The sequence below is a fragment of the Esox lucius genome, chromosome 14 (genome assembly GCF_011004845.1).
Source record: "Esox lucius isolate fEsoLuc1 chromosome 14, fEsoLuc1.pri, whole genome shotgun sequence".
NCBI lineage: Eukaryota > Metazoa > Chordata > Actinopteri > Esociformes > Esocidae > Esox > Esox lucius.
In genome coordinates, this window is record NC_047582.1 from 14,165,604 (window position 1) to 14,171,780 (window position 6,177).

Here is a 6,177-nt window from a genome sequence, read left to right on the forward strand (position 1 = left end):
TTCTCACAGTATTTCTAGAATGTTAATATTTGGAATCTATTTAGTTGTTATGGGCGAAAGAGAGAGATGTTATTCTAAAAGTGAAAACAGACATAATGACATGGTAAAAAATAATCTTACCAAAGTAATAGAAATGTTTTCCATGTATATGCATTTTAGGGTGAAAGGGACTTTGGTTCCAGGGTCATGTTCATGAGGCCTACTGCTGTAGGAAATAAACTGTTCTAGTGGCGAGACGTTTTGGTCCTGATAGACCTCAGCCTTCTGCCAGAGGGGAGAGTTCTGAAAAGACCATTTCCAGGGTGAGAGCGATCAGCCCCAATCTTTGCTGCTTGCCTCTGCATCCTGGAGGTGTGTAGGTCTTGTAGAGAGGGCAGATTGCAGCCAATCACCCTCTCTGCAGAGCGGATGAAGCGCTGCAAACTGCCCTTGTCCATGGAAGTGGCTGCAGCGTAGCTTGTTTAACTTTTTCAGCTGCCACAGGAAGTACATCCTCTGCTGAGCTTTCCTTGTAAGCAAGGTGATGTTCAGCTCCCACTTGAGGTTCTGAGCGATGACTGTGCCCAGAAAGTGAAAGGACTCCACAGAGTTGACTGGGGAGCCACCTAGGGTGATGGGGGTGGGCAGCTGTGTTTCTCCTGAAGTCCACTGTCTCCTTTAAAAATGCAGCTTAAGCGAGCAACTACTCTTCTCTTACTCAAGGGCACAACAACATGTTGTACACCTTGTCGACTCAGGGATTCAACTTTTTGATTACAGCCACAATGTATTTTTGTAGTCCTTTGAAGAGTTCGTTCAACAAAATTATACAACAACATGTTCATTTTCTTACCCTGTAAGCAGCCTTTGGAAATGTTTTAGTCAGCAATCCATGCATTGGTTTACATTTTTTCAAATCTTTATATATCAAGTAACATTTTAGTTTTTTTGCATTTGATTATTATTAAGTCAGTGTGAGACCTGAGCCCTGTGTTACAAACAGAGAATGGACTTATTGTATGTGTTTAAAGCCCTGGTAGATGGTATATTCTAGAAAACAGGGGTGATAGGGCAGGAGGTGAGGGATTCATCAAAATCAACATAACTGCTTTCCTGAGAAGGCGGCATTTTGGAGGGAAGTACTTCAGGCGGTCCTACATTTAGTGTCCTCTCCACCCATCTCTCCTGCTCTTCTATCTCGTCGGGCTCTTACAACACTGGAGCAGAGCCCAGATGAGGCCAGAGCTGTTCATCCTTCCCTTAATCCTGACCAGTCTTTCAGTCCCTGCCGCTGAGAAGCATCCCCCCGGGTCCTGTAAGTGCCGTTTGGCAAACTCTAGGCGGCATGTCATATGCCTTTTACTTAGGAGTGGCTTCAGTCTAGACACTACCATAAAGGCCTGATTGATAGAGTGCTGCAGAGATGGTGGTTCCAAACCTCCCATTTCTCTGTGATGGAGCTCACTTGATTCCTGGTAACTTACAATGATTTAGCCAATTTTTTGTAAATCGTTTTTTTATAATCTTCCCCAGATCTATGCCTGGACATATTTCTCTCAATTTCACGGTTTTAGGGAGAGTTCCTTGGATTTCGTGGCACTGTGATGTGTGGGACCTTACATAGATAGGTGTGTGCCTTTCTAAATCATGCCCAATCAATTTCATTTGCCATATTATTTTTGCAGACTTACACTCCCCCTTGAGTCTGGCTTACCAACTATGAACATGGATCTTGCAACAGGACAATGATCTAAAACAGACAAGCAGCAGTCAAACAGAAAGGCTCAAAATGAAGAAATACAGAGATATGGAATGACCAAGTCAAAGCCCACAACAAAATGCTAACTTAATGTAACATGGCACAGTTAAAGAAGTGGGCAAGAATTATTTAGATGTTCGATACAGGAAAAAGCTACATTAAGCTATAAAAGCCAAAGGAGGCAACACCAGCTACTGAAGCTAGGGGTGTACTACTTTTCAGCAGTATGAATATGAATTTCTGTTGATTTTTGATAAATACATGATGGCAAAATATAATCATTCAGTGTTATTTATTAAATTAAGATACCATTATCTATCAATAGTGTAGAGGACATACCCATATGTCAAAACATAAAAAATAAAACAACTTTCTAAGGGGTGTACTCACATGACTGTATACGGAGCATGCCTATCTGCAAAGAAAGTGAATACACTATTGAAATGCTCTATCGCCAGCTTGGCTTCCGGAATAGAAGAACTGCAGTCAAGCTTATTTAGGTACAGATCTTGTATGTGCTGAAGACAGCAGATAGAACTTGGAGGATGAGAACAAAAGAGAGTCAGCTTAGGCAGTGCCAAGAGCTTTTGTGGCGCAGAGGAAAGCAGTCTCGGTTCACTAATCCGTCTTGAAATCGGACTGGTTAGGTTGAGGAGATTGTTCTGAGAGAAATAACAGGAGCATTGGTTAGAGATAGCATTTGGATTGTATTGGGACAGAAAGTGGAAAGAATAGGTAGTGAGGAGAGTGGCAGGATGAAAGTTCATCCAGAAGTTTTGCTTTCCTCCAATTTCACTAAGCCGTCTGCAGTCCGGATGTGAGCTTGCAGTGAGACTGCGACAGTGCATGACCATAGGGACTAGAGACAGGAAGGGGTCTTGCAGTGAGATTAGTTGACAAGCGTCCTCCTGTAAAGATGAGGTCAAGCACTTTACTTGCCTTGGAAGCGTCTGAGGTGAAAAGCGAAAAGTGGTGGAAATAAATAAATCAAAGGCAGACATTGGGAGGTTGCTGTTCCCCATTAATATTATTTGTGAACCATTAACAAGAAGTCGGCAAAGTCATCAGGTGGACGTTGGGTCTCACAAATTATGGCATTTTGCCCAGAGTAGGCCTGGCTTGCTCAGCAAAAAACTAACAGTCATACGCAAACATACAATAAAAGAAACAATAGCTGGGCATAGCGACAGTGGGTCTGGCTACAGCTCAGATAAAAGGGCAGAGTTGCACAGACATCAAACAGATCAAAGCAATCAGCTTGGATAAAACCAACCAAGCAGCAAAGTGTATTCAGGAAAAACCAAGAGCAGAGAGCATGGACCCGTACCTCTTACTGTTGGGAGTACAGGAACACTCCAATGGACAATTTGCAATATAAACTGCTGCAGCCTTTAGTGTGTTGAGATCTGGGGAGTCAGATGAAAACAGTGCCAGCACAGATCAAACTACTATGAATGAAATGAAAATGCAGACCAATTGCAGACGAATCCAAGCAGCACATACTGATTGGTACCAACACCATGAGACAGGACACTGGAGCCCTGCTACTGTCCTCGACATTCATGGTACTGAAAGGTCTTACCACATCCAAATTAATTTGTGACAAACACAAGGAAGAAAGCGACACCAACTTTTGTACACAAAACATTTTGCACCGCACACAAAAATCCAGAAGGTGGTGCCACAAACTATTTACTACGCAAATAGAGAACAGCCACTTAGGTGAACAAACATAAGGGGACGGTTTCACAGATGCAGATTACGCCTAGTCTAGGACAAAAAAAATAAAAACTCAAGTGGAGTTTTCTGTTGAACTAGATTGTTTTGTCCTAGACAAAGTTTTATCCGTGTCTGTGAAATTGGCCTAATGTGTTGCAACCAGGTCAGGACCCATGTTCAAACCAAAGATTGACCTGTGAATTGTAAAGGTGTATGCAGATAACTGCCCTAATTGATATTGATGTACACATAATAATAGACTGAAATCAAAGTGGCACAGACAGATACAATTTAAATTAAAAAAAACAAATGTTTACTGAAAGTTACATCTTTTCTCAGTCTCCTCCAGTTTAAAATTTTAGGAGGAGATGAGGTCCTGGTCCACACCTGCGGATTACCTGGTTTGGGGGGCCCGTTGCTGTCCCTGTCCTTGTCCACCTGGTCATACTTCTGACCTAGTCTAAAATCAAATAGACTCTGGATTTAGCCCAGAGAAATTTATTTATTATTCTAAGTGGACTCTTAATATCTCACCCGGCACAGCCAGAAGAGGACTGGTCACCCCTCTGAGCCTGGGTCCTCTCTAGGTTTCTTCCTAAAATTCGACCTTCTTAGGGAGTTTTTCCTAGCCACTGAAATTCAACACTACTGTTGTTTGCTCCTTGGGGTTTAAGGCCGGGTGTCTCTGTAAAGCACTTTGTGACAACTGCTGTTGTAAAAAGGGCTTTATAAATACATTTGATTGATTGATTGATTGACATGTTAATCATTGGCTCATCCAAATATCTTAAATACCTGGAGTGTTTTATTCAACATGTGCAAGTTTACAGATATCCAGTGAAGTAATTACAGTAAAGTACAGTAATATGAATATAGTTCAATTCTATGCATACTTCTATTGTCTTCAAAGGAATGGAGATGTATTATTCTGCTAGAATAATCTTTTTATTGTTATTTGACGTATTCAATGCAAGAGGTTTGGGACTAATAGGTCACTTCAATATTTGGAGTTACCTAGTCCTTTCAATCAAGATATCTTAGTCTGTTGGATTAAACTGTATATTTCTGGTTCCTCCATTTTTTAAATTAGACACAAATCTTTTTTTCAGATTATTATTGAGCCACTTTTCCTGAATAATAATTTGGTAATGTTTATATGGTCCCCACATTTTACATCTATATTTCAGGGCTTCTATGTAAAATAAATTAAAAAAAGAGTGTGAAGTATTTGCAGTTATGTCCAAGATATTTTCTGGAGGTAATCTTGGGCTTCTGATCTCAGTATGGCGTAAAACTGCTTCCAAATGCAGGACCATCCATACATTCTACCATCAACAGCACTGGCATCAGGAGTACATCAGTTCAAGCAGCCCAGAGGCATTCCAAATGGAAATTATCCTGTTAATTAATTTTAAGCATTTGTGATGATCAATTTTTTTCAAACTTTGCCCTTTTGGGCTGGATTTGTGATATATTATTTATATGTTCATCAAGAGTACAATTTACTATCATACCTCAGTTAACCATGCAATTCCAAGTACTTGAGTACTAGTTACATATTTCAAGTCATTATAACGCCATAGTAACAACGAGGAAACATTATTTAAGAAAGTACAAATGCAAACTGCATTTTTAGTGTTTGAATAGGCATTGGTTTTCCAGAGCCCATAGCAATGCAGAATAGAAAATAAATAATAAATAATTCTGTATTTCTAATATTAATCTGTGTTGCAAATAAGATTCTTGCAAATTAAGGCCATCAAACATGTTACTGGTAAAAAAACATCTTGTGTAGTAATGGTCAATAAATCTTATCATCAGGATATATTACATGTCGTTATACTGTACGTGTACTTGTTCAATTACAAAAAAGTTGAATCTAAAAAAAAAGATTGCTATAATAATAGGATTTAGCTGGCTAAGTAGCGCGAGCCGATTCGCTAACCTTACCTCTGTGCTTGCGGAGCTATGATGATGAGTTTTTGAAAGAATATATGGCTGCGTTTTTGGGAATAAAAAGACAACGTTTCATGATGACTGTGTTTGCCTATTTTAAATTTAAATCAAAACATGTCTGCTCCAGTACTTCAACTGACCAGTATTTGTATTTTCGTTGGCCACAACCTATAACACTTTTTTGTGTTTGAAACACAACATACCTAGTTGATTTGCATTTCTGTAAGTCAACTCTAATATATAAAACATTTTTCATCTGAAGTACAGGTCTGGAAAAAATTAAGAGACCACTGCACCTTTTTCTTTCATTTCCAAAATAATTAAAAAGAAGGTTTTGAGTGAGGAACAGAAGGGTTAAAATGAAGAGACCACTGCAAATTGAACACTGTAAAACCTTCCTTTTCTACTTCTTTGGAAAGGAAAGAAAAATGTGCAGTGGTCTCTTTATTTTTTCTGGACCTTTATGTGGCCAATGTGTGGTCAGTGGATCAGAGAGAAATTGACAGATTTAAAACAAATTGACAGAAAGTAAGATGACAGAAACCTCAAAGCAGTCATGTGAGAATGAAAAACGTGGGATTTTCCATTTGCCTCTACATATGCTGCCCAACACTGTTTATATTCCCACGCGTTCTGTACCTGCGGCTATGCACAAATATGGGAAACCAGAGGTTCAGAAAAGGGCTTCAAGGACGCTAAGTTGCAGATAATATAAATAGACCAGATTGCTGAAGTTTAGGTCAAATGTTTTTTTACTTATCATT